The sequence below is a fragment of the Chiloscyllium plagiosum genome, chromosome 18 (assembly GCF_004010195.1).
Source record: "Chiloscyllium plagiosum isolate BGI_BamShark_2017 chromosome 18, ASM401019v2, whole genome shotgun sequence".
Lineage (NCBI taxonomy): Eukaryota > Metazoa > Chordata > Chondrichthyes > Orectolobiformes > Hemiscylliidae > Chiloscyllium > Chiloscyllium plagiosum.
The window spans coordinates 2,793,543-2,803,670 of record NC_057727.1 but is presented as its reverse complement, the minus strand read 5'-3'; the positions used below and the strand labels follow the sequence as shown (position 1 = coordinate 2,803,670).

Sequence of the window (10,128 nt, the reverse complement as noted above, 5' to 3'; positions counted from 1 at the left end):
TACCCTTCCTGGAGTTAACCCATCTATGTGACTGTACCTGTGACTTTTCCCCCTTCCTATAACTGCCATCCACCACATCCCCTTGCTCTTGTAAATTCCTCATTGTCTCTAACCGTCTGTCCAACTGATCCATTCGCTCTGATAGGATTCGCAACCAACAGCATTTATTGCAGATATAATTCTCAGTAATATGTAAACTCTCCCTAAACTCCCACATCCAACAAGAGCATATCACTCTACTGAAGGCCATTTTTGCTTCTTTCAATCTACAGACCCAGAGAATAACACCGTCTTATTCCTCTACAAAACACTACTCCAGGCTAACTCAGTACTTATGGCTTATATTTTTAAGTTTAATCAAGAGACATATCTCAATAAAACATATAATCGAGAAAGAAACCACTCTACTAACTAATCCACACTTACAGTAAGGCCATACTTAAAAATAGGAGGAGAAAGTGAGGACTGCAGATGCTGGAGATCAGAGCTGAAAATGTGTTGCTGGAAAAGCGCAGCAGGTCAAGAAATCTGAGTTCATCCCTTGTGGTTGGAGGGTTCCTAGGCGGAAGTACTTAAAAATATACAGTTATCTGTCTCAGTGCTGTGACCTCTCCCAAACAGTTCCTCCAAGATCAGTTGTGAATTTCACTGTTTGTTAATTTTCCCAGATGCACTCCGATGTCCAGCGACAAATGAATTCAAACAGCAAAGGCGGTAACTGCGCAGGTTCACTGCTGTGTCAGTTAGCAGTGTGGGTTTCTTTCTCTCTCTCTCTCCCGCACTGACCTCACCATGTGTTGCCTTTGTCTGTTTCTCTCCCTTTTAAAAGTGCTGTTCTTTGACTTTTTTTCCTCCAAAGTTCCAAAACAATGCAACAGCATATAAAACAGTAATTGCTGCTCCTGGAATTCGAGGAAATCTGTGGGTTTCTTTCTCTCTCTCTCTCCCGCACTGACCTCACCATGTGCTGCCTTTGTCTGTTTCTCTCCCTTTTAAAAGTGCTGTTGTTTGACTTTTTTTCCCCAAAGTTCCAAAACAATGCAACAGCATATAAAACAGTAATTGCTGCTCCTGGAATTCGAGGAAATCACCTCCAGCACCTAAAATACCTCAAAAAAGGAGCAGCCTGTTACAGCCAGAAATGTTTCCCGTCCTCCATCTCGGATTACTCTAGAAAATTCACCAACCAATATACAGCAAGATCCCACAGCCACCAGTCTGGTAATGAGCATGGAATCTGTATATATGTATTCTAGGCCGAGGATTCAATATTGCGCATGACACTAGGGTGAACATGGATTCTGGATTAGTGGTGCTGGAAGTTCAGGCAGCAGTTCAGGCAGCATCTGCTTTACTGCTCCTTGGATGCTGCCTGAACTGCTGTGCTCTTCCAGCACCACTAATCCAGAATCTGGTTTCCAGCATCTGCAGTCATTGTTTTTATCTAGTTGATTTTAACTAGGGTGAACATGACTGCTTTCCAATTGAGTCAAAATGTGTGGCGCTGGAAAAGCACAGCCAGTCAGGCAGCACCCGAGGAGCAGGAGAGTAGACTTTTTGAGCCTAAGCTTTTCATCAGGAATGATGAAGAGTTTCTGCTTGAACCGTCAACTCTCCTGCTCCTCACATGCTACCTGACCGGCTGTGCTTTTTCAGCGCCACACGTTTTGACTGACTGTCCAGCATTTGCAGTCCTCACTTTCTCCCTGCTTTCCTCTTGAACCAGTGGCTATGGGATTGTTTTACTTTCACCTGACGGGGAAGACAGGGGGTCCATTTAACATCATATTTGAGCAATGACCGAGGGACAGAGGATGAGGTTCCCCAGGCACCCCATCCTCAGTAACGGACGAGGCGAGCAAGCAGGGGAAAAGTAACTCCATTGCAGGGAAACCTAAAAAGAATCAAATCAGAAAAATATGAGGAAACCACAAACCTAATGATGTAATTCCCTGTGCACAGAGGGAAGTTGCTCAGTCTCACAAGATGTACAGAACGGGACCATCTGGCAGTGTATGAGCTAACACAGTAAGCAACCCTGTACATCTGTAACCGAATCAGCAGCACCCCTCACCCACACTCAAAGGTGACACCTGAACCTGACCAATAAATCAGTTGTTTCATTGCTGTTTACGGGAGGATGCTGTGCACTAATTTAAAGTTGCATTATCTACAATAGTGCCCAGACTTCATGGTCTATGAAATGCTTTGTGTCAATCTCAGGTTGTGAAAGATGCTGAGGAAATATTGACACTTCTTCCTCTTGAAATACATTTTCCATCATGGAGCCGGGGTCGGGGGGAGGGATCTGATTGGGGAAGATACAACGTTCAAGGGGATTGATAAGGTGGATGTTGAACAGAGGTTCCCCCCCCATCCCCCACCCCCCCTGTGGCACAGTCTTGGACAAGAGGACACAGGGGTAAACTGAGAGGTCGTAGGTTCAAAACTGAGATGAGGAGAGAAGGCTTCCGTCAGAGGGTTGTGGATCCCCGTACCCCAGAGTACAGTGGGCGCAGAATCAATCAACTGATTCAAGAATGAAATGTTTCTGATGGAAAGGGCAATGGGGGGCAGACAGGAGAGTGGAGCTGACACCAGGATAACATCAGCCCTGATCAGGTCAGAGGGTGGAGTGGGCTCAAAGGGTTGAATTGCCTACTCCTGCTCCTAATTCCCACGTTCCTAAGACTCCTCCCCACCATAGTTGACAGGGCTCTCAGCCGTGTCCAACCCATCTCCCACACAACTGCCTCACCTGTTTCTCTTTCCTCCAACAACGCTGCTTAGGTGTCCCTGGTCACTGACCAGCCCTCCACATCCAAAGGATTGTAAGCTGCCATTTCTGCTGATTTCTCCAGCAGGATGCTACAACCAGACTCATATTTCCTCCCCTCCTTTGACATTATTCCACAGGGACCATTCCCTCCAGAACACCCTAGTCCACTCCTCATCCATTCCCAACACCCTCCCCACATCCCCATGGCACCTTCCCCTGCAACTGCAGAAGGTGTAATATCTGCCCATTTACTTCCTCCTTCCTCGCTATCCAAGGACTGAGACACACCTTCCAAGTGAAACAATGATTTGCCTGCACTTCTCTCAATATACTGAGCTGTATTTGCTGCTCACAGTGCGGTCTCCTCTACACTGGGGCGATGAAATGCAGGCTGGGTGACTGCTTTGCAGAACACCTTCGTTCTGCCCATAAAAAAGCCCCTGAGCTTCCAGTTGCCTGTCACTTTAACCCCCCACCCTGTTCCCTGGCCGAGATCTCTGTCTCAGGCGTACTGCACGGCTCCAGTGAAGCTCAGCATAAGCTGGAAGAACAGCACCTCATTTTCGGCTTGGGGACCCTGCAGCCTTCAGGAATCAATATTGAGTTCCACAATTGTAGGGTCTGAGCACCTTCTCTAATGTCCTTTACCCACCCCCAAAACCCTCAGCCCTGACATCACATGGGCTGCTTTCAACACAGCCAACCCATTTTCACCTACTCGTTAGCAGCTTTTCTCCTTCTCTGGTTTACTATCAACAATCCTGTTTTTGGCCGAACTTTCTCTCTCTCTCTCTGTCTTCACCTATCTGTTCATTCCTCCCACCCTGATTCCTCCCCCCCAGACCCTGCCATCAAGACAAGTACAACTTTTCCTGAGATGCTCTGAGTTCTGAAAATTGATGTGGAGGTGCTGCTGTTGGACTGGGGGGGGGCACAAAATTAAAAATCAACTAGGCGAAAGTGAGGACTGCAGATGCTGGAGATTAAGTTGAGAGTGTGGTGCTGGAAAAGCACAGCAGGTCAGGCAGCATCCGAGGAGCAGGAGAGTCAACATTTCGAGCCTAAGCCTTTCATCAGGAATGATGAAGAGCTTCTGCTTGAACCGTCAACTCTCCTGCTCCTCAGGTGCTACCTGACCGGCTGTGCTTTTTCAGCGCCACATGTTTTGACTCTGACTGTCCAGCATCTGCAGTCCTCACTTTCTCCCTGCTTTCTCTTGAGAGAAAGCTTGTGTATGAGAGAGGGTGTGTGTGTGTGGATCTGTAGATGTGTGTGTGTCTGTGTGTTTGCACACCACGCTTGTGTGCGTGTGTGATAGATTGTATTATGCAGTGGGGTCACCTGTAGTGTGATATGAACCCAAGGTCCCGGTTGAGACCATCTCCATGGGCACTGAACTTGGCGATCAGCCTCTGCTCGGCCACTCTTTGTCATTGCCTGTCCCAAAGTCTGCCTTGGAGGGTGGTCACCCGACGGTCTGAGGCTGAATGTCCTGGACCGCTGAAGTGTTTCCCGATTGGGAGGGAACACTCCTGGCTGGGTGATTGTTGGGCGGTCCCCATTCTTCTGTTGCTATAGTCTCTGCTCAGTCTCGCCAATGTACCATGAGGAAGGTTCACTGGATTTGAAACGTTAACTCTGTTTCTCTCCACAAAGATGCTGTCACACCTGCTGAGTTTCTCCAGCACTTTCTGTGTTTGTTTTAGATTACTAGGACCCACAATTCTTTATTGTGTCTTGCCCTCCCCCCCCCATAATGTATTTACTTTCCAGTTCTAAGCAATCACATCATAAATCCTCCACAACCCAGTAATGTCCAAATATGTCCATATTCTAATTTTCATCCCATAAATGTATGCATCCTAACATACAGCACTTTTAACAACCACCAACATCACTCTAAGTACTTTACAGGCAATTAAATACCTTCTAAGTGGGAACTGGGCCAGCCAGCTAAAACCCATAAGTGACTTCCAGGTATCTACCACCCTATGAGTGAAAAACACTTTCCACAAATTCCCTCTAAACCTCCCTCTCCTTACCTTCCCTTATCCAGTCTCACTTCCTACCTCTTTTCCATACACCAATCCTAATGTGGACACTAGGAGCAGCAGTAGACCATTCAGCCCTTTGAGCCTGCTCCACCATTCAATATGATCATGGCTGATCCTCAATGCCATATTCCTATTTCCTCCCCCTATTCCTTGATGCCTTTAAAATCTTTCTTGAATATACTGACTCATTGACGTGACCATTCTTTGAGTGAAGAAACTTTTCCTTATCTCACTCCTAAATGCATCCTGAACCATGCCCCATTGGTCTAGACTTCCCAACCAGGGAAAACACCCTCCCTGTATCTGGTCTGTCCAGCCCTGTTAGAATTTTATCAATCAGATTCCTTCCCATTTTTCTAAACACTAGTGAATACAGGCCCAGTTGAACCAATCTCTCCTCACAGGACAGTCTTGCCATCCCTGGTATCAAGCCTAGTGAATCTTTCCCGCACTTCCTCTATGACAATTATATTCATTATTAGGTAGGAAGACTGTAACTGCAAGGGAGAAAGTGAGGACTGCAGATGCTGGAGATCAGAGTCGAGAGTGTGGTGCTGGAAAAGCACAGCAGGTCAGGCAGCATCTAAGGAGCAGGAGAATCGATCTCTCATCAGGAATGAGCTGTAACTGCACACAATACTCCAGATATGGTCTCGCTAAGCCACTGTATAATTGCTGTAAGACATCCTTTTTTCTGAATCTAAATTCTCATTCATTAGGTTCAATGTACAACTTGCCTTCCTGTTTGTTGCACCTAGAATAGTGTTTTGACAGCACAGAAAGAGGCTCTTCGGCCCATTTTGTCCACACAGGTTATGAAATATCCATCCATTCTCATCCCATCTTTCAACAGGTTGTAGGACTCAGTGACACTTAGCCTGTAACCTTGTATGCTATCTTAGTTCTGAAGACATCATACCACATTTGAAATATTAACACTGTTACTCTCTCCAAAGATGCTGAGGTTCTCCAACAATCAGCTCAGTTGGCTGGACAGCTGCTTTGTGAGGCACTGTTCAGTGCAAGTTTAATTCCTAGGGAGAAAGTAAGGACTGCAGATGCTGGCGATCAGATAAAGGGCTTATGCCCGAAACGTAAATTCTCCTGCTCCTCGGATGCTGCCTGACCTGCTGTGCTTTTCCAGCACCACACTCTTGAGTTTAATTTCCATGCTGGCTAAGATCATCAAGGTCCTAAAATACAACAAAGAAACATGGATGATGAAAGTCTGAAACAACAGGCATTGCTGGAGAAGCTCAGCAACTTTAGTTCTGAAGGTTATCTGGGTTCAAATGCTGCTAGACCTGCTGAGTTTCTCCAACACTTTCTGTTTTTGTTTCTATCTGGCATCCACAGATCTTTGTTTTACTATTACAGGAGTAGGCCAACACAGGCCCCACAGTCTGCTTCGTCATTCAATGGTTTAAATCCTTAAGGCCTTCAGAAGAGAAATACCAGGATGTTGCCGGGTATGAGGATTTAAGTTGTAAAGGAAGGCAGGATAGGCTGGGGCTTTTTTTTCATTGAAGTGTAGGTTGAGAGGTGAACTGATGGAAGTATTTCAAGACTAGGGGTTACATTTGTAAGGCGAGAGGGCAGAGATTTTTAAAAGATAGAAGAGGCAAAGTTTTTACACAGATTGTGGTTCTAATGTGGAATGAACCTTCAGAGGAAGTGGTGCATGAGGGTACAATTAAGAGGCATTTGGATGGGTATATGAACAGGAAGGGTTTGGAGGGATATGGGCTGGGTGCTGGCAGGTGGGACTAGATTGGGTTGGGATATCTGGTCGGCATGGACGGGATGGACCGAAGGGTCTGTTTCCGTGCCGTACATCTCTATGATTCTATTTGTAAGGCGAGAGGGCAGAGATTTTACACAGATTGTGGTTCAAATGTGGAATGAACCTTCAGAGGAAGTGGTGCATGAGGCTGGTACAATTACAACATTTAAGAGGCATCTGGAGGGGTATGTGAATGGGAAGGGTTTGGAGGGATATGGGCCAACTGGAGCCAGCTGGGACCAGTTTAGTTTGGGATTATGTTCAGCATGTACTGGTTGGACCGAGGGGTCTGTTTCCGTGCTGCATGACTCCATGTTCTGCCCTGAGATCACATCCCAAATTTCCCTGTTCCCCCCCCCACCTCTCCCTGCATGGGCGGGCGCTAGGACCCGTCAGGGCTGCCCGCAGTCGAACGCCCGCAAGTCACGCGGTGGGCGGTCCCGCGCGGTGACGCAACACGCGCCGACGTGGTACGCGGTGACGTCAGACGCAGGGTGCGGATGATAAGCGGCGAGTCGGAGGCAGCAGCTACGACAGCAGGAGCAGCCCAGCCCAGCGAGCGGCTCACGGAAACCAAACCGTCAACAGGCCGGGCAGGGGCAGCTCTCTTTCTTCAACCTCCCTTACCCTTTCAGGTGAGTCGGACTCGAGGACCGGGGTGGTAGGCCGCTCAGCCCGCGGGTGTAAGCAGCTGCTGCTGCTGGTGGTGGTGGGGGGCGGCCCGAGGCCTCGAGAGAGAGAGAGAGAGAGACAACGAGAGTCAGACGGGGGCCTAGGGTCCGCCCAACGGCCGCGCTCGCGGTGCTGCGTGCTCCCCTCCTTCCCTAGCAACCGTCCCCGGGCTCATCCTAGCAACGGTCCCCCCCCTAGTGTGAGGGGGGGCTGAGCCCTAGTAACTGTCCCCGGGGCCCCTTAACAACGGCCCGTGCGATTGACAGGAGCTCTCAGCCCTGCAGGCCCTGGCAGCCCCAGCGCGTTAGCATCTGCTGCATCAAATATACATGTGTCCTGCTGGGGAGTTGTCTCCTCTTTCCTTTTCTCACTCTTTCCGCTTTAATAATCCGCACGGTGCAAAACACACAAGATTACTGGCTGACATGATGTACATGTTATCACTTGCGCTCAGTTCTTCAATATACTCTTAGTCCTGATTTAGCACGTAAAGGAGCTGGAAAAATACAGTCTGGGCGACTCTTTAATATTTCAGTGGTATACGTCTATTTAGCTCTGAAGCTTGGGCTTGCTTTGACAGCTTCCATGTAGCTGTGTGAGCTCCGCTTCCCCCTCCCACACCAATATCTGTTTGTTGTTCGAACCGTCGACGCTGTATTGCAAGTATGGAGCCTGTGGAAACTTTAAACCTGCCTCACTTGTCTTTAGTCTTCAGGGTGACTAAGCTCTTTGAGTTGGTTTCACTTTTAATATCACTAAGATTTCCAGGTCTTTAGTGATCGAGGTAACACTTGTCTGTTGTGGCGTTCGCCAGTTTCAAGGCTTGTTGATCACGAAGGTTTGTACTAAATCGAAAGCGGTATTTGATTTTGTTCGCGTGTCAAAATAGCAGTATTTCCGACACTTCTTTCTTTAGTAATACTTCTCTAAGCAGAGCAAATGGTGCATAATACCACAGCACCCCTTCAGTCTCTTAGCTAGTTTGTCAACTTTTTTTGCATCTGAATGTGCGACTTCATTTCTGTTTGCGCGATGGACAGCGATCTGTGAACTGCATTGTTGTGAGATGGGTATCACGTTGTGGTTTCTGCCCAGTTGGCAAGACTGGGGGATGGTTGATTTCGTAAATAAGATTGTTGCTTCGTTCTGGAAGTCCAAGAAACCTGCTCGTGATTGTTGCAGCTGATGAAACACATGACTTGTCATTACTCTGAATAGCAGACTTGAACACTGGATTTGTGTATATCTTGTTGCCAAGGATGTTTCCCTGTAATAGAATGTCCCCTTGTGGCTCATGGTGCCACAGACTGACATGATAAACTGACTTTAGTGCCCTCGTTGATCCTGACAGCAAACTTGACTAACTTTTAAATACTTGTTTCTCCTGTATAAAAGTATTATCCTAATTTGTTTAGGTGTATGGTGTGGGAGAATGTAACCACATTGCTGCTGTCCCTGACAGCTGTGTGCATGTTTTCTTGAGGTCTGAAGTATGATTTGTTTACTTCCAATTTGAGGTTGGGTAATCTAGTACTAGTGTTAGGTTAGGAGCCAATTGGATTTTGTCCCTGAACAGTAATGTATTTGTTTTGAATTGTCTTTTTGGGAGCAAAGTGAAATGTGGTTAGCCATAACATTTAAGTATCACTTTTCACAAAGTATCACTTTTAGTGAGCCAACCTGTTCAACCATGTTAGGATCTTGTTAGGACTAGTCAGACATGATCACTGGTCATACCTCATCTTGCCCAGAGGTGGAACACTACCAGATCAGTTTGAGTGGTAGATTAGATGCTAGCTTAAACTTCTGGTTTGCTTGGTATACTTGCGGAATTAAATGACTAAAGTTGGAATGCAGTTGCTTATCTCATCAACTCTGCATGAGTGCAGGTGAGAATTAGTGGAATTAAGTACTGTGCAGATCTCAATAGTTCATCACTTGGGTACCCAAATGTAATTTACCTTGCTTTGAGCTATTATCGTGGAACTGATTTCATCCTGTTGTCTTGTAGACATTTTCCAGCTGGGTGTAGTGTTTTTGGTATTTGTCCTTCACTACCTGCCCCCAGGAGTATGGGGAATGAGAGCAACTTGAGACATGGCTAAGATAGCTGGAACACTCATTCGGAGGGGACAATTGCTTCTGAAAGTATGGATGACTTCACCAGAGGCTAGGGGTGACTGATGTGCAAGAGGTATGGATAAGGGGGTAGTTTAGTTTTCCCTGCTAGGTTAGATACCTCCAATGAGGGGTGGAGGTTCAAGATGAGTTTTTTTTTGCAAGAATATACAAGATTTTTACTTGGTGTCTGGAACATGTGGTCTGGGGTGCTAGAAACAAGAGCAACATTTTTAAGAGGCCTTTATACAAAGAGCAGAAAGGGACTTGAAGAATACATGCCATATGCAGGCAGATAGGATTTGTTTTAAATGGAGTTTTGCTTGTACAAGCATTGGGCTGAAAGGCCTGTTCCTGGGCTGAACTGTTCAATGGTGTATACTTGATGTAGTAATTCATTAATACAACTTCATTCAAATGCTTAACTCTTTCCACCTACAATTATAACTCTAGGCAATGGCTTGTGGACACTACTATTGTAGTGAACAATTTCTCCTATGAATCCTCCCACTTCCTCCAGACCAAAGGGGTAGCCATGGGCACACGTATGGGCCCCAGCTATGCCTGTCCCTTTATTGGCTACGTAGAGCAGTTGATCTTCCCGTAATTACACCGGCACCACTCCCCACCTCTTCCTCCGCTACATTGATGACTGCATTGGCGCCACCTCTTGCTCCCGCGAGGAGGTTGAGCAATTCATCAACTTCACCAACACATTCCAC

General features: G+C 46.8%; 1 protein-coding gene across 1 annotated transcript in view; it reads left to right on the top strand.

Moving 5' to 3' along the window:
* The first annotated feature begins 7,099 nt into the window (after positions 1-7,099).
* Positions 7,100-10,128, top strand: part of rab7a (RAB7a, member RAS oncogene family) — a 53,638-nt gene continuing 50,609 nt past the window's right edge. The window contains exon 1 of the mRNA XM_043707575.1: positions 7,100-7,251. The gene's annotated coding sequence lies outside the window, so the exon portion shown is untranslated. The remainder of the gene's footprint in view (positions 7,252-10,128) is intronic.